This window comes from Cherax quadricarinatus, chromosome 1 (assembly GCF_038502225.1).
Source record: "Cherax quadricarinatus isolate ZL_2023a chromosome 1, ASM3850222v1, whole genome shotgun sequence".
NCBI lineage: Eukaryota > Metazoa > Arthropoda > Malacostraca > Decapoda > Parastacidae > Cherax > Cherax quadricarinatus.
The window spans coordinates 93,352,434-93,377,447 of NC_091292.1; positions in this window are offsets into that span (position 1 = coordinate 93,352,434).

Genomic DNA, 25,014 nt, shown 5'->3' on the forward strand with positions numbered 1-25,014 from the left:
GTGGTTGTCAACAGTTGTGTGGGGGGCGTGGTTGTCAGCAACAGTTGTGTGGGGGCGTGGTTGTCATCAACAGTTGTGGGGGGCGTGGTTGTCATCAACAGTTGTGTGGGGGCGTGGTTGTCATCAACAGTTGTGGGGGGCGTGGTTGTCATCAACAGTTGTGTGGGGGCGTGGTTGTCAGCAACAGTTGTGGTTGTCAGCAACAGTTGTGTGGGGGCGTGGTTGTCAGCAACAGTTGTGTGGGGGCGTGGTTGTCAGCAACAGTTGTGTGGGGGCGTGGTTGTCAGCAACAGTTGGGGGACGTGGTTGTCAGCAACAGTTGTGTGGAGGCGTGGTTGTCATCATCAGTTGTGTGGGGGCGTGGTTGTCATCAACAGTTGTGTGGGGGCGTGGTTGTCATCAACAGTTGTGTGGGGGCGTGGTTGTCAGCAACAGTTGTGTGGGGGCGTGGTTGTCATCAGTTGTGTGGGGGTGTGGTTGTCATCAACAGTTGTGTGGGGTGTGGTTGTCATCAACAGTTGTGTGGGGGCGTGGTTTTCATCAATAGTTGTGTGGGGGCGTGGTTGTCAGCAACAGTTGTGTGGGGGTGTGGTTGTCATCAACAGTTGTGTGGGGGCGTGGTTGTCATCAACAGTTGTGTGGGGGCGTGGTTATCAAGTTGTGTGGGGGCGTGGTTGTCATCAACAGTTGTGTGGGGGCGTGGTTGTCATCAACAGTTGTGTGTGGGTGTGGTTGTCATTAACAGTTGTGTGGGGGCGTGGTTGTCATCAACAGTTGTGTGGGGGCGTGGTTGTCATCAACAGTTGTGTAGGGGCGTGGTTGTCATCAACAGTTGTGTGGGGACGTGGTTGTCATCAACAGTTGTGTGGGGGCGTGGTTGTCATCAACAGTTGTGTGGGGGCGTGGTTGTCATCAACAGTTGTGTGTGGGTGTGGTTGTCGTCAACAGTTGTGTGGGGGTGTGGTTGTCATCAACAGTTGTGTGTGGGTGTGGTTGTCATCAACAGTTGTGTGTGGGTGTGGTTGTCATCAACAGTTGTGTGTGGGTGTGGTTGTCATCAACAGTTGTGTGGGGGTGTGGTTGTCATCAACAGTTGTGTGGGGGCGTGGTTGTCATCAACAGTTGTGTGGGGGTGTGGTCATCAACAGTTGTGTGGGGGCGTGGTTGTCAGCAACAGTTGTGTGGGGGCGTGGTTGTCATCAGTTGTGTGGGGGTGTGGTTGTCATCAACAGTTGTGTGGGGTGTGGTTGTCATCAACAGTGGTGTGGGGCCGTGGTTGTCATCAATAGTTGTGTGGGGGCGTGGTTGTCAGCAACAGTTGTGTGGGGGTGTGGTTGTCATCAACAGTTGTGTGGGGGCGTGGTTGTCATCAACAGTTGTGTGGGGGCGTGGTTATCAACAGTTGTGTGGGGGCGTGGTTGTCATCAACAGTTGTGTGGGGGCGTGGTTGTCATCAACAGTTGTGTGTGGGTGTGGTTGTCATTAACAGTTGTGTGGGGGCGTGGTTGTCATCAACAGTTGTGTGGGGGCGTGGTTGTCATCAACAGTTGTGTAGGGGCGTGGTTGTCATCAACAGTTGTGTGGGGGCGTGGTTGTCATCAACAGTTGTGTGTGGGTGTGGTTGTCATCAACAGTTGTGTGGGGGTGTGGTTGTCATCAACAGTTGTGTGTGGGTGTGGTTGTCATCAACAGTTGTGTGGGGGTGTGGTTGTCATCAACAGTTGTGTGGGGGCGTGGTTGTCATCAACAGTTGTGTGGGGGTGTGGTTGTCATCAACAGTTGTGTGTGGGTGTGGTTGTCATCAACAGTTGTGTGGGGGCGTGGTTGTCATCAACAGTTGTGTGGGGGTGTGGTTGTCATCAACAGTTGTGTGTGGGTGTGGTTGTCATCAACAGTTGTGTGGGGGCGTGGTTGTCATCAACAGTTGTGTGGGGGTGTGGTTGTCATCAACAGTTGTGTGGGGGCGTGGTTGTCATCAACAGTTGTGTGTGGGTGTGGTTGTCATCAACAGTTGTGTGGGGGCGTGGTTGTCATCAACAGTTGTGTGTGGGCGTGGTTGTCATCAACAGTTGTGTGTGGGCGTGGTTGTCATCAACAGTTGTGTGTGGGTGTGGTTGTCATCAACAGTTGTGTGGGGGCGTGGTTGTCATCAACAGTTGTGTGTGGGTGTGGTTGTCAACAGTTGTGTGGGGGCGTGGTTGTCATCAACAGTTGTGTGTGGGCGTGGTTGTCATCAACAGTTGTGTGGGGGCGTGGTTGTCATCAACAGTTGTGTGTGGGTGTGGTTGTCATCAACAGTTGTGTGGGGGCGTGGTTGTCATCAACAGTTGTGTGTGGCCGTGGTTGTCATCAACAGTTGTGTGTGGGGCGTGGTTGTCATCATCAGTTGTGTGGGGGCGTGGTTGTCATCAACAGTTGTGTGTGGGTGTGGTTGTCATCAACAGTTGTGTGGGGGTGTGGTTGCCATCAACAGTTGTGTGTGGGTGTGGTTGTCATCAACAGTTGTGTGTGGGTGTGGTTGTCATCAACAGTTGTGTGGGGGCGTGGTTGTCATCAACAGTTGTGTGTGGGTGTGGTTGTCATCAACAGTTGTGTGGGGGCGTGGTTGTCATCAACAGTTGTGTGTGGGTGTGGTTGTCATCAACAGTTGTGTGGGGGCGTGGTTGTCATCAACAGTTGTGTGGGGGCGTGGTTGTCATCAACAGTTGTGTGTGGGTGTGGTTGTCATCAACAGTTGTGTGGGGGCGTGGTTGTCATCAACAGTTGTGTGGGGGCGTGGTTGTCATCAACAGTTGTGTGTGGGTGTGGTTGTCATCAACAGTTGTGTGGGGGCGTGGTTGTCATCAACAGTTGTGTGTGGGTGTGGTTGTCATCAACAGTTGTGTGGGGGCATGGTTGTCATCAACAGTTGTGTGGGGGCATGGTTGTCATCAACAGTTGTGTGTGGGCATGGTTGTCATCAACAGTTGTGGGGGCATGGTTGTCATCAACAGTTGTGTGGGGGCGTGGTTGTCATCAACAGTTGTGTGGGGGCGTGGTTGTCATCAACAGTTGTGTGTGGGTGTGGTTGTCATCAACAGTTGTGTGGGGGCGTGGTTGTCATCAACAGTTGTGTGGGGGCGTGGTTGTCATCAACAGTTGTGTGTGGGTGTGGTTGTCATCAACAGTTGTGTGGGGGCATGGTTGTCATCAACAGTTGTGTGTGGGTGTGGTTGTCATCAACAGTTGTGTGTGGGTGTGGTTGTCATCAACAGTTGTGTGGGTGTGGTTGTCATCAACAGTTGTGTGGGGGCGTGGTTGTCATCAACAGTTGTGTGGGGGCGTGGTTGTCATCAACAGTTGTGTGGGGGCGTGGTTGTCATCAACAGTTGTGTGGGGGCGTGGTTGTCATCAACAGTTGTGTGTGGGCGTGGTTGTCATCAACAGTTGTGTGGGGGCGTGGTTGTCATCAACAGTTGTGTGGGGGCGTGGTTGTCATCAACAGTTGTGTGGGGGCGTGGTTGTCATCAACAGTTGTGTGGGGGCGTGGTTGTCATCAACAGTTGTGTGTGGGTGTGGTTGTCATCAACAGTTGTGTCGGGGCGTGGTTGTCATCAACAGTTGTGTGTGGGTGTGGTTGTCATCAACAGTTGTGTGGGGGCGTGGTTGTCATCAACAGTTGTGTGTGGGCGTGGTTGTCATCAACAGTTGTGTGTGGGTGTGGTTGTCATCAACAGTTGTGTGGGGGCGTGGTTGTCATCAACAGTTGTGTGTGGGTGTGGTTGTCATCAACAGTTGTGTCGGGGCGTGGTTGTCATCAACAGTTGTGTGTGGGTGTGGTTGTCATCAACAGTTGTGTGGGGGCGTGGTTGTCATCAACAGTTGTGTGGGGGCGTGGTTGTCATCAACAGTTGTGTGGGGGCGTGGTTGTCATCAACAGTTGTGTGTGGGTGTGGTTGTCATCAACAGTTGTGTGTGGGTGTGGTTGTCATCAACAGTTGTGTGGGGGCGTGGTTGTCATCAACAGTTGTGTGGGGGCGTGGTTGTCATCAACAGTTGTGTGTGGGTGGGGATAATTTAATGTAGATTAGGTTACATTATGCTATAAAAACATTTAAGCACAAAAGGCAAATTATAAACCTGGCAGTGATAGGTTTGACCGAGGGGAAAAAAAACAGCAAAGGTTGATTTGTGAATGTGTGTTCGTCTTGGTGCAATAATGGGCTCTAGCAACAATTGTTGCAATGTCTTTGTATCAGCAACGTGTAGTTGTATCAGCAAAGAGATGAAATGCTCTGAGGCTCAGGTGTTGTGACGGGTTCTGGAGGGTGTCACCACAGTGTCGACCTGTGCAGTGTTTCTACGCACATTGTGTCAGGTAATTCATGTCTAGGCAGGCAGGCAGGGTGGAAGGAGAGAGACATGACTACATTTATATCTTGCTTTAGGTACTTCATTTGTATAAGGTATTTCACTCGTATAAGGTTTCCTTGTATTTTAATATTTTTTTTAAAACATGATGCGATTTGCAACATGAAGTTATAAAATGCCAGCTTTATTTTTCAGTTTTGGATTCACATAGAAAATAATATATTAGGAATTGGTAGGACTTTTGAATATATATTTCCATTTAGCTAAGAACACTACACATTTATGTTGTAATGGTCAGATTTAGAGTCAGGTGTGCCCTATAGGTTAATTTTTATTAAATGCTTTTGTAGATCGGTGATAGCAGTGTGGGGGAGCTTGTTGCTTGTGTTATGCTGGACACCCTGTGTGTGGGAGTGGTGTTGCTTCCTTTAACTTAAAAATGTAAGGAAGCTGACTTCGTGTGTGTGTGTGTGTGTGTGTGTGTGTGTGTGTGTGTGTGTGTGTGTGTGTGTGTGTGTCTGTGTGTGTGTGTGTGTCTGTGTGTGTGTGTGTCTGTGTGTGTGTGTGTCTGTGTGTGTGTGTGTCTGTGTGTGTGTGTGTCTGTGTGTGTGTGTCTGTTCGTGTGTGTGTGTGTGTGTGTGTGTGTGTGTTTTGAGGCAGTGGTGTTGCTTACACACATACAGACACTTATTCCTTCCTTTAAGCATAGAGATTTTAGTCGTTGTTTTCTGTGCAATCTTGCAAAATCACACTACTTACCAATGCTACCACTACCTTAACTCACCATTTATATTACCATAATTCACGACCTACCACCACAACAACATTTCACCTCCACCACGACCTACCACTACCACAGTCACCGCCACGACTTGCCATTTTCACAGTCCACCACCAACCTGCCACTACCACACTTCACCACCATGACCCACCACTACCACAATTCATCACAACGACTTACCACTACCACACTCCACCACGACCTACCACAATCTTCCACCACCACGACCCACCATTATCACAATCCTCCACCACCACGACCCAGCACTACCACAATCCACCACCACGACCCAGCACTACCACAATCCACCACCACCCCCGACGCACCACCGTCGTCATCGTCTTCACTAGCGGAAATTGCTCTCGTGAATGGCAGTTAGGAAAAGGGGTGAAGGAAGGAGCGACCAGAGACGCTAAACTTGGCCAGGCACGGGACAAATTTTTTTAAATTAATATTAGTAGGTACACTGATAAGTTTTAATAAACCCATGAATACTGCCAGCAGATACTGGAGTTTTACACATAACCGGAGTGTTTACACATGATTGGACACTCCAGCAGGTAATGGCGCTGTGTTACATGACTGGAGAGCTTTTTTACACAGGATATGACGTTCCAGCAGCCTTGGAGTGTTCTAACACATTTTGTCCCCAAGATGTGACCAACAACAGCCAGCTAACACGCACAGGTCTACCTAACTACCCGCTAGGAGAGCAGGGAAATTGGTTCATACGCCTGTCTTTGCCAGGGAATCGAACCCAGGACTGTGTGATTGAGAGACGAATGCTCTCATTAGTGTACCAGAAATGAAGAGGGAGAGGTGATGATGAAGGGAGGGTAAATAGCGGTAGGCGGTGGATCCAGGTTGGTGGTAAATAGTTGCATTTGGTGGTAGTGAATGGTGGTGGTGGTGAATGATAGTTGTCGATTTTGGTGATTGGTAGTTCTGGTTGATGGTAAACGGTGACGCTTGTTGGTGTTTTCTTGTTTATGTGACTGTGGTGTATGGTGCTTGTAAGTAGTATTGGATATACGAGTGTGAGGGAAGGGGAAGAGGAGTGTACGGGGGAGTTAGGGGTGACGATGGAGTGAAATAAGGAGGTTGGGGATGTCTAGGAGGGAGGAGAGGAGAGAAAATAAGGCGGCGACAGCAGTGAGGAGGCGGCGGCGGCAGGAATTCTGAAGCAATGGGTTATGGGGAAGGCAGCCAGGGGAAGAGGAAAAGAGGAATATATTATAATGAAAGAGTGAAATAGTCGGTGGCGAGGAGATGCGGGGTGAAGGGAGGGAGGGGAAATTAAGGTGTAAATGGAATTGGGGATGAGGCCTTATGTTGGGAGTTTGAACGGGACGTGGGGAATCGAGGCAGGAGCACGACGTGATGGGAGGGAAGGACGTTGGGAGGCGCACGGCGGAGGCAACATTTTGGTGGATAGAAAGAGGTGGACATGAGGAATGAGGCTGCAAGAGAGCTATAAGAATGGGTAATGGTAGAGTCAGTGGGTATGGTTGAATATCGCTTGGGGGAGGAGCTCTAAGAATGGGTAATAGTATTGAGAGGTGAATGGGTATGGTTAAATAATGGATAGATGGAGAGGTAGTGTGTGTTTGTTTTAAGAACAGGTCGGTGGGAGGGCCTGGAGAACAGGTCAGAGAAAGGGTCTAGAGAACAGGTCAGTGAGGGATTCTGGAGAACAGGTCAGCGAGGGGTTCTGGAGAACAGGCCAGTGAGGGGTTCTGGAGAACAGGCCAGTGAAGGGTTCTGGAGAACAGGTCAGTGGGGGGTTCTGGAGAACAGGTCAGTGGGGGGTTCTGGAGAACAGGTCAGCGGGGGTTCTGGAGAACAAATCAGTAGCGGTCTGAATTGTAAAAGGAAGAGGGTGTTTTATGAGTGAAACTCAGAGCACCATTGACATTCACAGTTTTGGACGTAACCCTCTCACCAGTTGACTTTGAAAAAGCCATCAACAGCTTGCCCATGCATTCTGCCCCAGCCCCAGACTTGTAGAACTCCATCAGAACTAGTAAGAAACTACAATCGGAGGTCTTCAGTATTCTATGGAGGAACCTGGGCACTGTGTCATCCCACATTCATTAATAACCACCCATATTGCCCACTTCACAAAAGTGGTGGTAGTAAAGCAATCGCAGAAAAACTCGAGACCATTAAAACCATCTTGACAAATTATAAAAATCTTTGAACGGGTCCTGAGACGCAAGATTGTCCATCACATGGAATTTCAAGTTTCACAATCCAAGGTAGCATGGGGTTTAAAGCAATTTTTAGACCGTTACATGAACTTCGATGCACTGGAAGACAAGCTAAATGCTGATGTAGTGTATAAACTGGTTTTGCAAAAGAAATAAGTAAATTAAGCAGATGGATATTTAATTTCTCAACAAATAAAACTCAAAAGCGCCACAGTAAGCTCAGTTCCTCAAGGCATGGTACTAGCCCTTCTGTTTCTAATTATTATATCCGACATCGAGAAGGACATAAATCATAGCAATGGAACATTCTTATATGATGACACGAGAATCTCTTTGCAAGTGGCGTCCGTCGAAGATAGCGACTCTTTAAAGTGGGTATAAATTTGCAAAAGTCTTGAAATGGGCCTCGAACAACAATATAATGTTCAATGAGGACAAGTTTCAGTTGTGCTGATATATATATGAATGGAGGAAAAACTGACAAGGAGTACATGACGAAGTAAAACTATTCAGTGGAGCGAAAGTTTCGTGTGCGAGACTTGGGAATGATGTGAGAGGATCACATATTCAACGAACACAACAATATTGCTGTTGCTTCCGCAAGAAAAACGATAAGCTGGATAAATTGTGAAACGGGAAGGGTTAACGCATGATAGGTTGGATAACTCAGTCGTGAAACGAGAAGGCTGTGAAGGCAGTTGAGGCTGGAAGACTAAAAGCAGTTGTGAAGCGGGAAGTGTGTGAAGGCAGAAGCTAGGCTTCTAATTTGAACATTGTTATTATATTTACAGAGAAGCGCTATGCTCGCAAAATCATAGATTCCTAGGGAATGGGGGAGGGGTGGTTATGAGTTTTGATTCAAGAAGAGGGGCATCAAATTTCTTGGCTCAAGATTCTCACAACTCCCCCATCCATCCTGCTGGAATCTAGGTAGCAGCTGTTCTGATTTGAGTTTGTTTTTAAAGATCCCGCGAGTGGGGGGGAGGGGGGATTGGACGTTGATGTTTAAAGCTGGAGGATGTGGAATGTGCAAATGCGGAAAAAGATTGGGCAATAGCTTTTAAAGATGTAATTTATTGTTATCTGTATACCTGGAGGCGTGGACGTCGTTCTTTAAAGTGGAAGATGATGCGAGGTTCTCTTGGGACGGAGGTGGAGTTGGTGTTTAAAAGTGGTGGCTGGGATTGCAAGTTGGCAGAGGAACAACTTTCTCCAACACAAAGTTCAAGGAAGCGTTTACTGGAATATTGTGCAGAGCGTTCGTTCGTAGTAGGTACTCGTGTATACTTTCTGAATGTGTGTATGTATATGTATATATATATATATATATATATATATATATATATATATATATATATATATATATATATATATATATATATATATATATATAACCCACCCAGCTACTACTGCATAAGGGTATCGTAATGCTACAGGTGCTCTAAGTGGTGTGCTGCAATACAGACTGCAACCCTGAGTGATATAAGTAGTGAGGAAGTAGGCATGGGAGTTCATTTAGGTATGGGTGCACATGTGCGATCATCCTAGGATAGCCCAGAAGAGGAGCAGATTGAGGTCCTAACCCGTCTAGGTACAACAGTACAAGGTACACATAGTTGATTGCAACTAACTAGTTTAATGGTTTACTGAATTAGGTTGTTAGTAATATAATAATAATGATAGCAGATGATAGTGGATAATAATGATAGTAATGGTGTGAAAAAGAAAAGAAGTCAGGAATTGCCTGGTTTATTATAAGAAAGAAAAGCCTGAATAGAAGAATTCACACGGACATATTGACACTGAGAGTATTTCCTGAATATTCTAGAACGTTCTGCGACATCGGGTATTACCGGTTGACAAAGTGAGACATTCTGTAGTTTTAAAAATAGGTTGGATAAATACATGAGTGGGTGGGTTTGAGTTTGACTTGACTAGCTTGTGCTAATAGGTCTGATTCAGTGCTCTAAAGTGGATGTGATCTGACCTGACTGGGTGGGTCACTTGGACCTGCCTCGCATGGGCCAGTAGGCCTGCTACAGTATTCATTTTTTATGTTCTTATGTATGTAAAAGATGCACTATTGTAATGTAACTTCTTACGTCACATGACCTGTTCCCAGCAGTTAGAAGGTTAGGGCTGGCTATTAATTATCTCTTAGTTATTTTACCTCAAGCTATCTGCAAATTGTGAGACCTACTCCACCCGACCCCATATGGGGTGGGGTGTAGGGGGGACCAGTGTATAGTTGGCATTCCGTTGGGCCTCTCCCTCAGTCATATATTGGCTGGTGCCACTGCACTACCATACCCTGAAAAAACTTCCCCCATTTCTCCTGTTGTTGCCCTTGCAACATTGCACAGCTCCTGATGACGCACTGAGAAGTGTGAAAGTACTTGAGTTAAAGATCTCCAACCCTCGTGGCTTGTTGCATGTGTGTGTGTGTGTGTGTGTGTGTGTGTGTGTGTGTGTGTGTGTGTGTGTGTGTGTGTCATGCCGAATAGGTAAAATTGGTTAGTTAACAAGAACTCATTTAAAACTAAGTCCTTTCTAAAATTTTCTCTTATACGTTTAAAGATTTTTTTTTTCATTTATGCTAATGTAAAAATTAATAATTTTGAACCAAAAGAACCTTCGAAAACTTACCTAACCATATTATAACAAGCGCAATTTAATTTATCCTAATGGAACTAAATATATATTTTAGAAAAGTTTACAGTAATTTAATAAACAACGAAATATATTTTTTTAGTTAGGTTCAGAATGATTTTTGCGGAATTTTTGCATACACAGATTTTCGCTTGCCTTATTCGGCAAGAAGAGCATTGTTAAGCCAAAATCGCATTGCTATTTAAGCCATTTTGGCTTAAAATAGCAACACATAAGGCAAGCGAAAGTTTGTGTATGTAATAATTTCTCAAAAATCGCTTTGAACGTAACGAAAAAATTATATTTAGTTGGATTAGGCTAAATTAAATTGCGCTTGTTATAATAAGCGTAGGTAAGTTTTCTAAGGTTCTTTTGGTACCACAGTATTAATTTTTACATTAGCATAAATGAAAAAATATGTCTTTAATCGTATGAGAGAAAATTTTAGAAAGGACTTAATTTTAAATGAATTCTTGCTAAATGACCAGTTTTACCTATTCGGCACGACATTATATATAAACTGATCTCTGCTGAAGGGGACTCGAACCTACGAACCTTGGAACAAGGTACGCAGTGGTATACCATTTTCACCACACTGGACCAATACCTTGGCGTCCAGCTTGCGTTAGACGTTGATCCAAGGCAGCCAGCTTTCAGGGAGAAGGTTTGCAGCTTTTCATCTCATCCCCTGCATGCATCAGGTTTACTAGAGATTTTAACAATGCAAGGAATTCGCAAGAGCAGGCGAAATATACACAAACACTGATCTCTGGCTGAAGGAGACTCGAACCTACGAACCTTGGAACAAGGTACGTAGTGCTATACCAATCTTGTTCGAAGTTTCGTAGGTTCGAGTCTCCTTCAGTAAGAAATCAGTGTTTGTGTATATTTCGCCTGCAAGAGCAGGCGAAATATACACACACACACACACACACACACACACACACACACACACACACACACACAAATAATATATATATATATATATATATATATATATATATATATATATATATATATATATGTCGTGCCGAATAGGCAGAACTTGCGATCTTGGCTTAAATAGCAACGCTCATCTTGCCATATAAGACAATTGAAAATTTGTGTATTCAATAATTTCGCCAAAATCATTCTGAACCTAAAAAAAAAAAAATACATTTGATTGCGTTTGTTTAGTATTAAATTATTGTAAACGTATTTAAAATATATTTAGTTTTGTTAGGCTAAAATAAATTGTTCTTGTTATAATAAGGTTAGGTAAGTTTTCTAAGATTCTTTTGGTACAAAATTAAAATTTTTTACATTAACATTAATGAAAAATATATATCTTTAAACGTATAAGAGAAAATTTTCGAAAGGTCTTAATTTTAAATGAGTTCTTGCTAATTGACCAGTTTTACATATTCGGCACGACATTATATATATATATATATATATATATATATATATATATATATATATATATATATATATATATATATATATATATATATATATATATATATATAATGTTAAATGTTGATGAAGATAGGGAAGCTGTGATTTCGTGTATAGGGCAAGGAGGGACAACATCTTGTAGGAGTGAGGAAGAGCCAGTTGTGAGTGTGGGGGAAGTTCGTGAGGCAGTAGGTAAAATGAAAGGGGGTAAGGCAGCCGGGATTGATGGGATAAAGATAGAAATGTTAAAAGCAGGTGGGGATATAGTTTTGGAGTGGTTGGTGCAATTATTTAATAAATGTATGGAAGAGGGTAAGGTACCTAGGGATTGGCAGAGAGCATGCATAGTTCCTTTGTATAAAGGCAAAGGGGATAAAAGAGAGTGCAAAAATTATAGGGGGATAAGTCTGTTGAGTATACCTGGCAAAGTGTATGGTAGAGTTATTATTGAAAGAATTAAGAATAAGACGGAGAATAGGATAGCAGATGAACAAGGAGGCTTTAGGAAAGGTAGGGGGTATGTGGACCAGGTGTTTACAGTGAAACATATAAGTGAACAGTATTTAGATAAGGCTAAAGAGGTCTTTGTGGCATTTATGGATTTGGAAAAGGCGTATGACAGGGTGGATAGGGGGGCAATGTGGCAGATGTTGCAGGTGTATGGTGTAGGAGGTAGGTTACTGAAAGCAGTGAAGAGTTTTTACGAGGATAGTGAGGCTCAAGTTAGAGTATGTAGGAAAGAGGGAAATTATTTCCCAGTAAAAGTAGGCCTTAGACAAGGATGTGTGATGTCACCGTGGTTGTTTAATATATTTATAGATGGGGTTGTAAGAGAAGTAAATGCGAGGGTCTTGGCAAGAGGCGTGGGGTTAAAAGATAAAGAATCACACATAAAGTGGGAGTTGTCACAGTTGCTCTTTGCTGATGACACTGTGCTCTTGGGAGATTCTGAAGAGAAGTTGCAGAGATTGGTGGATGAATTTGGTAGGGTGTGCAAAAGAAGAAAATTGAAAGTGAATACAGGAAAGAGTAAGGTTATGAGGATAACAAAAAGATTAGGTGATGAAAGATTGGATATCAGATTGGAGGGAGAGAGTATGGAGGAGGTGAATGTATTCAGATATTTGGGAGTGGACGTGTCAGCGGATGGGTCTATGAAAGATGAGGTGAATCATAGAATTGATGAGGGGAAAAGGGTGAGTGGTGCACTTAGGAGTCTGTGGAGACAAAGAACTTTGTCCTTGGAGGCAAAGAGGGGAATGTATGAGAGTATAGTTTTACCAACGCTCTTATATGGGTGTGAAGCATGGGTGATGAATGTTGCAGCGAGGAGAAGGCTGGAGGCAGTGGAGATGTCATGTCTGAGAGTAATGTGTGGCGTGAATATAATGCAGAGAATTCGCAGTTTGGAAGTTAGGAGGAGGTGTGGGATTACCAAAACTGTTGTCCAGAGGGCTGAGGAAGGGTTGTTGAGGTGGTTCGGACATGTGGAGAGAATGGAGCGAAACAATAACTTCAAGAGTGTATCAGTCTGTAGTGGAAGGAAGGCGGGGTAGGGGTCGGCCTAGGAAAGATTGGAGGGAGGGGGTAAAGGAGGTTTTGTGTGCGAGGGGCTTGGACTTCCAGCAGGCATGCGTGAGCGTGTTTGATAGGAGTGAATGGAGACGAATGGTTTTTAATACTTGACGTGCTGTTGGAGTGTGAGCAAAGTAACATTTATGAAGGGGTTCAGGGAAACCGGCAGGCCGGACTTGAGTCCTGGAGATGGGAAGTACAGTGTCTGCACTCTGAAGGAGGGGTGTTAATGTTGCAGTTTAAAAACTGTAGTGTAAAGCACCCTTCTGGCAAGACAGTGATGGAGTGAATGATGGTGAAAGTTTTTCTTTTTCGGGCCACCCTGCCTTGGTGGGAATCGGCCAGTGTGATAATAAAAAACAAAAAAATATAGCACTAGCAAAAAATTACAGATCAGTAGCCCTAACATTCCACGTCATAAAATTTTTCGAAAGGGTGATGAGATGTCTCATTACAAACTTCGTGGAACAGCGCAATCTGCATAGCCCTGACCAGAACCGTTTTAGAACTGGATAATCATGCCTATCACAGCTGCTGAATTCCTATGACAGAATTACGGAGGCGTTGGAAGGCAACCAAAACGCAGATGGGATATATACAGATTTTGCAAAGGCGTTTGACATTATTATTATTATCATGATCATGATCATCATCATCGAGGAGCGCTAAACCCGTAGGATTATGCAGCGCCTGTGGGAGGGATGTGGAAGGTATTCAGGCTTAATTCAGGGAACTGGAGCACAGATCCAACTCCTTAGATCAAAAGCCCCTCACCAGCGTCAAGGAACCTTTCTTGGGGGGAAGGATTTTGGCAAATGCGATCATGAGGGTAATTGCATACAAAATAAGGTTCATAGGCATAGCAGGGAATTTAGGCAGATAAATTTTCAGAATACAAAGAGTAGTAGTAAACAGCAAAATCCAGCATCAGTGAGGTAAAGCTTAGTAACACAAGGCACTGTCCTGGCACCTATGCTGTTTCTTATCCTCATAGCAAACATAGATCAAAACACCCATCACAGTTTTGTATCACCATTTGCAGATGCCACTAAAATAAGCATGAAAGTCACATTGGCAGAACACACTGAGAAATTGCAGGAAGATACAAGGAGGATTTTGCAGTGGGCAGTGGAGAGCAACGTGATGTTCATTGGTAATAAGGCGGGTTCAATCCCGGCCGGGGGTATGGTTTATTTGCAATCGTGTCATTACGATTTCTTGAGTCAAGTGTCAGTTGCTTAGGTATGGAAAGAATGAAGAACTCAAAAGGGACACTGTATACTAAAGTCAAGAGGATCGTCAAATAGAACACGTGAAACAAATATAGAGATTGTTTACGGCCCGCATAGAGCCAATAAAGTATTTAAATTACTGAGAACGCCTTAAAGTTTTAAATATGTACTCAGTGGAGCGGAGGAGAGAGATATGACAGTATATACCTGGAAAGTACTTGAGGGCCTTATCCCAAATCTGCACACTACCGTAACAACATAATGAAGCGAGAGATACAGGAGTAAGTGCAAAATAACCAAGGGAAAAGTAGGGATGCAATTGACACAATAAGAGAACACTGTATCAACATCTTACCAGAAGATATCAGAAACACTGTTGGGACAAATGTAGAAGTCTTCAAGAAGAAACTGTACAAGTATCTTTCCCAGGTGCCAGATCAACCAAGCTGTGATGTATATATGGGACAGCGGGCCACCAGCAGCAACAACCTGGTTGACCAGGGAAACACCAGACGAGCGTGGCCCATGGCAAGGCTCCAGGCTCCGGGAGTAGAAAGACTTGGAACTCATCAACGGTATATATTTTTTGACTGTAGTGTAGATTTTACCATGGTATATCTGTAGTGTACGTGTTACCCTGGTATATCATCTGACTGTAGTGTAGGTGTTACCCTGGTATATCATCTGACTAGTGTAGGTGTTACCCTGGTATATCATCTGACTGTAGTGTAGGTGTTATCCTGGTATATCATCTGACTGTAGTGTAGGTGTTATCCTGGTATATCATCTGACTGTAGTGTAGGTGTTACCCTGGTATATCTGACTATAGTGTAGGTGTTATCCTGGTATATCATCTGACTGTAGTGTAGGTGTTACCCTGGTATATCATCTGACTAGTGTAGGTGTTATCCTGGTATATCATCTGACTGTAATGTACGTGTTACCCTGGTATATCATCTGACTGTAGTGTAGGTGTTACCCTGGTATATCATCTGACTGTAGTGTAGGTGTTACCCTGGTATATCATCTGACTGTAGTGTAGGTGTTATCCTGGTATATCATCTGACTGTAGTGTAGGTGTTACCCTGGTATATCATCTGACTGTAGTGTAGGTGTTACCCTGGTATATCATCTGACTGTAGTGTAGGTGTTACCCTGGTATATCATCTGACTGTAGTGTAGGTGTTACCCTGGTATATCATCTGACTGTAGTGTAGGTGTTATCCTGGTATATCATCTGACTGTAGTGTAGGTGTTACCCTGGTATATCATCTGACTGTAGTGTAGGTGTTATCCTGGTATATCATCTGACTGTAGTGTAGGTGTTATCCTGGTATATCATCTGACTGTAGTGTAGGTGTTACCCTGGTATATCATCTGACTGTAGTGTAGGTGTTACCCTGGTATATCATCTGACTGTACTGTAGGTGTTACCCTGGTATATCTGACTAGTGTAGGTGTTATCCTGGTATATCATCTGACTGTAGTGTAGGTGTTACCCTGGTATATCATCTGACTGTACTGTAGGTGTTACCCTGGTATATCTGACTAGTGTAGGTGTTATCCTGGTATATCATCTGACTGTACTGTAGGTGTTACCCTGGTATATCTGACTAGTGTAGGTGTTACCCTGGTATATCATCTGACTGTAGTGTACGTGTTACCCTGGTATATCATCTGACTGTAGTGTAGGTGTTACCCTGGTATATCATCTGACTAGTGTAGGTGTTATCCTGGTATATCATCTGACTGTAGTGTAGGTGTTACCCTGGTATATCTGACTATAGTGTAGGTGTTACCCTGGTATATCATCTGACTGTAGTGTAGGTGTTATCCTGGTATATCATCTGACTGTAGTGTAGGTGTTACCCTGGTATATCTGACTATAGTGTAGGTGTTACCCTGGTATATCATCTGACTGTAGTGTAGGTGTTATCCTGGTATATCATCTGACTGTAGTGTAGGTGTTATCCTGGTATATCATCTGACTGTAGTGTAGGTGTTATCCTGGTATATCATCTGACTGTAGTGTAGGTGTTACCCTGGTATATCATCTGACTGTAGTGTAGGTGTTATCCTGGTATATCATCTGACTAGTGTAGGTGTTATCCTGGTATATCATCTGACTGTAGTGTAGGTGTTATCCTGGTATATCATCTGACTGTAGTGTAGGTGTTATCCTGGTATATCATCTGACTGTAGTGTAGGTGTTATCCTGGTATATCATCTGACTGTAGTGTAGGTGTTATCCTGGTATATCATCTGACTGTAGTGTAGGTGTTACCCTGGTATATCATTTGACTGTAGTGTAGGTGTTATCCTGGTATATCATCTGACTGTAGTGTAGGTGTTATTCTGGTATATCATCTGACTGTAGTGTAGGTGTTATCCTGGTATATCATCTGAGTGTAGTGTAGGTGTTATCCTGGTATATCCAAAGGTTACTAGGTTTAGTCACGTTCCACTACTCGGAAAAGTAATTGCATGTCAGATTGAGAAAACGCGAGGGTTAGGATTAAGTTTGTGGGAGAACGACTTCAGAAAACTGAAGTGAGGGGGTAAAATTTTATATTTCATAGGTTTCAAACTGAAACCAATGAAATCTAAAAGTCACAATATCGTAAGCAAAACACTTCACAAAGAGAGAGAGAGAGAGAAGACTTTAGACGATGTTTAGGTTCCTAATGGAACCTCCTCCTCCTCCTGCTGCGGCGGCGGCGGCGGCGGCGGCTGCTTCTTCTTCTTCTTCTTCTTCTTCTTCTTCTTCTTCTCCTTCTTCTTCTTCTTCTTCTCCTTCTTCTTCTTCTTCTTCTTCTTCTTCTTCTTCTTCTTCTTCTTCTTCTTCTTGTCTGGAGCCGGGCTGCAGGGACGATGACGCCCGGAATCATCTACAGGTTAGTTGACCCATGACGCTAGTTCATCTTCCCGTGGATGTTGGATGGCAACACATACCCATAAATGTGATAAAAAAAAAACAACAGTGTGCGTAAAGCAAAATTTCGTTTAACTACAGTTTCGCTATGTGGAGAAAGAGAAGGGAGGAAGAGAAAACAGGAAAAGAAAGAGAAGAGAGGAATGAGAAAAGGGGGATAAGTGATGACTCGTGCAGTGGAAATGGTTGTAGAAGGAGGGAGGTTTTATGACTTGATAAAGCTCTGCTTAGAGCGAAACGTAGTCTGTAATTAATGGTTTGTTTTGCAAATAGCGACCTGAGTAAGAATACAGTAAACCATTATTTGGCCTAAATAGCTGTGTCGTTTTCCTTTTCTTGAAACTGGAGTGTTTTGAAGCCTGTAACTTGTAATCAGTTGTGGATATGGTTTAGATTTGACCAACGTGCTTATAATTGTTAAAATTAAATAATTACTGATATCTGTTAATACACTAAATCAGCTATGATGGTATCAGATTGGTAGTGATAGTTGTGAATTGTTAAGCTAAATAAACATTGGTGTGGTTTAGCGCTTTTTATAATAATAATAATAATATAAACATTGGTAATGATACCTATAGTCTCTTCCGGGGTCACCACCCTCTCGGGCCGGTCCCAGACTACTACTACTTGTTGCTGGCCTGATCGACCAGGCTGTTAGTAGCATGCAGTACAACGTACGCACCACATCCCTGTTCTTCCTGAATCGACTTTGGAACTTATCAAGTTACCTCTTGGAGACAGCCAGGGGTTCGTTGGTAATTCCCTCGATTCATGACTGGAGCATATTGAAAAGTCGTGGTCCCTTTACACTTACTGAGTTTTCTCATATTGTATTCATCGCCCCCTCTGCTTTCCATTGAAAGTATTTTTCATTGCCAAATGTTTTGCCTTCATTTAGAGGTGATTTTAGTGTGTTCCAATTCAGTTTCTCCTGCCTTGAAAGGGGATCGTTAGTATACAGCAGTATTTCAGTCTACAGGGATAAGTAACAAGAGAATAACATTGACAGTAAATAATTAATGGTAGCATCTTCTTAAGTGGTTCTTGTGTTTTGTAAATGAAGAAGTGAACCTCGGCAAGTATTGTATAATGGAAATGTGTGTATGTAGTTTCTTCCTTAACAATATGTAGTTGTAAATTTGATTAGAATGTTCATTTAGTCTTGTATTGTGGTGGAAGTAATGTACTTTGTTAACAGAATAATTGTATAACTTCCCAGTTATTGTTGACTTGCCATTGAAGTGGCAGCGCGCCTTGTGGAGAAAGCTGTCTTGACGTTTTGTCAGTCAGTTCTCTTGTATGTCTTTGTTGAAAGAAATCCTCGCCGCTGAAATGCAACCGTTTTCTTTGACTTGTGAAGTACAATGTGGTATTGTGTCTTTGAAGAGCAATACAGTGTAATTGAATGAGCGCATACACCTGGCAACACCAGCTGAACCTGCCAATAGTCAGCAACTAGTTTTGAGCAGCAGCAACTATGTCTTGTGTTGATGGAAGATGTTGAGCATCTTCGAGGAAGGATGCTACTTTAACGACCCTCCAGATATGAAACAACTTGCCTCATATAGCTACAAATAATATCCATTGAGTTTGGGTTAAATATTTTAGAATATAAATTGGAACTGAGCTGAAAAAATAAGTTAAACTACATACTAAAGACTAAACTATCCGCTATTGTCCACCCGCAATCAAACCCCGGCTGTCTTCGAGAGGTAACTCTACCAATTCCTCACAAAAACAGTTCCTGATCAGTCGGAGTTTGGTGCATAATTTGAACTGCTGGTGGTGGGCACTAACATCTAGATCGATTAAACCAGCAACCAAGATGCCTGGTCTGGGGGCGATAACCTCCGGAAGCGACTCCGGGTAATCATAAAGTCGCGACTTTATAACGAAACTTAGTTATTCATAAGGAAGGAGCTTGGAGGAAGGACTCGACGTCTAACACAGCCACGCAGTGTATCATCACACTACCTACCTCCGGAGAGACCCAGGATACTGAACAAAGTTAGGATATTTATTCTCATCATAAATAAAGGAACCCTGATAACTAGTTGGATATCCGGCGTGGCATTACAGCTTCTCTGTGGCATAATCGATTGGTTGTTGTGTGGCCGCCGGCCTGTACCCGCTGACCCTGCCACTTAATGTAACCCACCCACAAAGACACATCTCGGTGTATACTTACGTGTATACTTCTCGGGAGAAGGTAGCATACGTTTTGTTTGAGTTGTGTTTAGCAGTTGTTATATGAAGCCTTTATTAGCGAGTGTAGCGTGGAGAGTGTACAAGATCAATAATGTGGGTCTGGAGTAACCAAACTCTGCCAACCGTTGCGGCGGCATTGTGTGCGCCGCACGCAGAAAAAAGACCACCCTGCCCACATCCCGTGTACCCCCACCTTGTTCCGGTGTTATCACGATAGACTGGGTAGGGAGGCTCTCGCGCGCGCGCGAGAGAGAGAAAATTAGTGTACTTACCTATTTGTGGATGTAGAGGTTAAATATCACCACCTGGTCCTGTCAGGGGGTGATATTTAACGCTGAACGTTACTGGTTTCACTCCTGGCTTCGTAAACTATCATATTTGTTCTGTATATGGAGACTGCCTCCACCACTTGGCTGTCCAGATCGTTCAACTTGCATTCTGAGAATGAAGAAATATTTCCTAACATCCCCGTCACTCATTTCCCGCTTCTCGAACAGCCTGCACACCCTATCAATTCCTCTTAATATTTTGCAAGTCGTTACCGTGTCAACCCTGGTTCTTCTGTCCTCCAATGTCATCAGTTTTGATTCCCTTTGTCTCTCCTTATACCTCATTCTTCATAGTTTTGGGACTAGTCTTGTTGCAAACACTTGAACGTTTTCCATTTGACATGCTTGATCAAGCGTATTTTCCATATTGGTATTGCATACTCCAAGATAAGCCTGTTCTGTTTAGTGTGTGGGGGGGGATGGGGTGAAGAGAGTGCGCGCGCGCCCCTAGGTGTAAAATAGAGCGTGCAGATCAGTGAGGACCAGAGAGCCAATGAGGGTTTGGGAACCAAGATGGGTGTTTCCTAGAAAGGATGAATATAAAGACTGACGTATGGAGGGCTGTCCACTTCTCCCAATTGCTGCCCCTGTAACCTGGTGTGTCGTAGGTAGCAGGTGTAGGTGCAGGCCACCTTAATGTCAGCTTGTGTAAATGCAGGGGGTGACAGGTGAAGGGGCACTGAGGGAAGATGATACGGCCTGGGAAGTAAGTGGTGCAGGTGCCAGGGTAGTAGGTGGTGGGTTATGGGGGCCCAGAAGTGGTGGGTTGTGGAGATCCAGTGGTAGGTTGTGGAGGTCCAGTGGTAGGTTGTGGAGGTCCAGTGGTAGGTTGTGGAGGTCCAGTGGTAGGTTGTGGAGGTCCAAAAGTAGTAGGTGGTGGGTTATGGAGGTAGTGGGATTCTAGTGGTGGGTTAGGGTGGTGGTAGTGGGATGGTGGTGGTGGGTTGTGGTGGTAGTAGTGGGATGCTAGTGGTGGGTTGTGGAGGTAGTAGTGGGATGGTGGTGGTGGGTTGTGGTGGTGGTAGTGGGATGCTAGTGGTGGGTTGTGGAGGTAGTAGTGGGATGGTGGTGGTGGGTTGTGGTGGTAGTAGTGGGATGGTGGTGGTGGGTTATGGTGATAAAGGGATGTTACTCGTTGGTTGTAAGTCTGCCAGGGGAAGGGGAGATGGTAGTGGGAGTTTTAAGTGAGCGGAGCTTTCTAAAATACATTATTTTAATCGTCACCATTGTTAGTAAGATTAACGAATTTCGCGAGGTAGAGCTTGCCTACCGCGCTAGTAAACGTTTTATTTATGCTGGTATTAACTACTGAGTCTTGTTACTTTATTATTAGCAAGACTGAACCTTAATGCGGTAGGTTGAAATACAGACTACTTGTTGCTTTATTAGCAAACCTGAACCATAATGGAACAGGTTAAAAAAATATACAGCTCTTGCTTTTTCAAATTCCAAACAATGACATATATATACCATGAGACGTCTCTCTCAAGGTATATATGCTGAGAATTTAATCCTTGCTTTAGGTATTAAAGTATTCTTGACTGGTGGTGAGCAGATCACACACAGCCTTAATGACCATCGTGTAGTCAGTAGGGTTTAAATCTTATTAACCAACCAGTCCATTGTAGCCTAGATCTAGCTGTTTAAGCAGAATTTACGGTTAAGTAATATGCACAGCAGTAGCAGCAACTGCATCTTGTATTTTATGTAATGTACTTGAGGCAGGATCATTGTGCCTCACATAAGACATTACCATTATGCTGATAACATTTATCCTTAATATGGAATTACGGAATATCCTGCTTTGTGGCAACTTCGTTTTGTCTTTCCTGCTAGTGCTGGCATTATACTTCCTGTTAAGTAGTCTGAGTTCATCGTTGGCGCAACACCTTCCTGCTCTCTAGGTCCATCTTTCTTGTTACCCCCCCCCTTTCTCTCTCTCTCTCTCTCTCTCTCTCTCTCTCTCTCTCTCTCTCTCTCTCTCTCTCTCGGCTCTCCGTTGGCATCACCCACTAGGTCTTTCGTTGGCGCCTCCCACTCTAGGTCCACCGTTGGCATCACCCACTGTAGGTCCTTCGTTGGCGCCTCCCACTCTAGGTCCACCGTTGGCATCACCCATTCTGAGTCTGTAGGCTCACTGTTGGCGTCATCCATTTCGTTGTCCTACCTTTCACTGTTGGCGTCATCCAGTTCATTGTTCCACCTTCCACTGTTGACGTCATGCAGTTCGTTGTTCCACCTTCCACTTCACTGGAAGGTAATTACCCATAGCGCACTGCACGGTGAACAATGTTGTGTGAGTATTGGCAGTAGCTCTGTTGCCACTCCTTGTGAAGACAGTAGTGGTGACCTCTAAATTATATATACACTCAATGCTTAGCAAACACCACAATGCTTATTACAAACTACAATACTCTGGTAGACTGTGACACAGCTGTAGAGTGTTTAATACAAGCCACAGTACTCTGGTAGACTGTAACATAGGAAGAGGAGTGAGAGGAAACTGGTAATGCAGGGAGTAGTAAAGCAAGCAGGGAGAGAGGCAAGCAAGCAGGGAGAGATGCAAACAAGCAAGCAGGGATAGAAGCAAACAAGCAAGCAGGGATAGAAGCAAACAAGCAAGCAGGAAGAGAGGCAAAAGAGAGGGAGGGCAGCAGGCAGGGAGGGGGTGGTAGCAAAGGAGGGAGGGATAGGATGCAACTAGGGAGGGAGGGTGACAACTAAGGAGGGGAGGAGTGGCTGCTAGGGAGGGAGGGATGGCTGATAGGAAGGGAGGTATGGCTGCTAGGAAGGGAGGGATGGCTGCTAGGATGGGAGGGATGGCTGCTAGGATGGGAGGGATGGCTGCTAGGATGGGAGAGATGGCTGCTAGGATGGGAGGGATGGCTGCTAGGAAGGGAGGGATGGCTGCTAGGAAGGGAGGGATGGCTGCTAGGAAGGGAGGGATGGTTGCTAGGAAGGGAGGGATGGTTGCTAGGAAGGGAGGGATGGCTGCTAGGGAGTGGTGTCAGCTAAGGAGGGAGAGGTGGCTGCTAGGGAGGGGTGGCAGCTAGGGAAGGAGGAATGGCTGCTAGAGAGGCAGGGATGGCAGCTATACTACATCTAGTATAGGGCCCCTGCTCAGACAAGATGGATCCTACACAGATGACAAAGAAATGAGTGAGTTACTGAAATTTCAACATGATTGTGTTCAGCGAGCCACTAATCAGTCTAAAGATAGACAATCCAAATTTTTTTTTTCATGAATGAGCCTCAAAACCCTGTCAATGTATGCCAGATCTCTGACATAACCCTAACTCCACTAGACTTTGAGAAAGCCATTGACAACATGCCCATACACTCAGCCCCAGGCCCAGACTCGTGGAATTCTGTGTTCATTAAGAACGGCAAGAAACCCCTCACAGGTGAGTTTTCACACACTTTAAAAACAATGGATATAGCTCCACTCCATAAAGGTGGAAGCAAAGCAATAGATAACTATAAACCGATAGCTTTAACGTCCCACACCATAAAAAAATCTTTGAAAGAGTTCTAAGAAGCAGGATTGCAAACCACTGAGATTCCCATTGCTGGATCATCCGGGCTGTGGTTCGTATGTTGGACTACGTGCGGCCAGCAGTAACAACCTCGTTGACCAGGCTCCGATCCACCAGGAGGCCTGGTCATGAACCGGACCGCGGAGGCGTTGATCCCCGGAATACCCTCCAGGTTGACTTCAGATAGGGAGGGAGGGGTGGCAGCTAGGGAGGGAGGAGTGGCAGCTAGGGAGGGAGGAGTGGTAGCTAGGGAGGGAGGAGTGGCAGCTAGGGAGGGAGGAGTGGCAGCTAGGGAGGGAGGAGTGGCAGCTAGGGAGGGAGGAGTGGCAGCTAGGGAGGGAGGAGTGGCAGCTAGGGAGGGAGGAGTGGCAGCTAGGGAGGGAGGAGTGGCAGCTAGGGAGGGAGGAGTGGCTGCTAGGGAGGGAGGAAAGGCTGCTAAGGAGGCAGGGATGGCAGATAGGGAGGGAGGATGGCAGCTAGGGAGGGGTGGCTGCTAGGGAGGGGTGGCTGCTAGGCAGGGAGGGGTGGCAGCTAGGCAGGGAGGGGTGGCAGCTAGGCAGGGAGGAGTGGCTGCAAGGGAGGGAGGGGTGGCTACTCTGGAGGAAGGGATATCAGCTAGGGAGGGAGGGATGGCTGTTAGGGAGAGAGGGGTGGCTGCTAGGGAGAGAGGGGTGGCTGCTAGGGAGGGAGGGATATCAGCTAGGGAGGGAGTGGTTGATGCTAGGAAGGGAGGGGAGGCTGCTAGGATGGGAGGGGTGGCTGCTAGGAAAGGAATGTAGGTTGCTAGGGAGGGAGGGGTGGCTACGAGGGAGAGAAGGGTGGCAGGGAGGGAGGGGTGGCATCTAGGGAGGTAGGGAAGGAAGGGTGGCTGCTAGGGAGGGAGGAGTGGCAGCTAGGTAGGGAGGAGTGGCAGCTAGGTAGGGAGGAAAGGCTGCTAAGGAGGCAGGGATGGCAGATAGGGAGGACCCCAATGGAAATAAGTAAAGGACCCCAATGGAAATAAGCAAAGGACCCCAATGGAAATAAGTCACTCTGTCTGACTTTTTTGGGTTATCCTAGGTTCTCTACACATATGCTGCTATGTATGATAATTCTATGTAACTGTATTTGTGTATACCTGAATAAACTTACTTACTTAGGGAGGATGGCAGCTAGGGAGGGGTGGCTGCTAGGGAGGGGTGGCTGCTAGGGAGGGAGGGGTGGCAGCTAGGCAGGGAGGGGTGGCAGCTAGGCAGGGAGGGGTGGCTGCAAGGGAGGGAGGGGTGGCTGCAAGGGAGGAAGGGGTGGCAGCTAGGGAGGGAGGGGTGGCTGTTAGGGAGAGAGGGGTGGCTGCTAGGGAGGGAGGGATATCAGCTAGGGAGGGAGGGGTGGATGATAGGGAGTGAGGGGTTGATGCTAGGAAGGGAGGGGAGGCTGCTAGGATGGGAGGGGTGGCTGCTAGGATGGGAGGGGTGGCTGCTAGGGAAGGAAGGGAGGTTGCTAGGGAGGGAGGGGTGGCTACTAGGGAGAAAAGGGTGGCAGGGAGGGAGGGGTGGCAACTTGTGAGGGAGGGTTGGCATCTAGGAAGGTAGGGAGGGAAGGGTGGCTGCTAGTGAGGGAGGTAGATGATGGGTTGACAACATTGAGCAACGCAGTCACACTCAAGGTCATGTTTACTAGCACTCACGTCATTCCCCTTCCCACACTCCCGCCTCTCACCCCATTTCCCCACACACTCCTAACCCCGCATTCCCGACCCTTCACTCCCCTCATTCCTTCCACTCGCTCCCCTC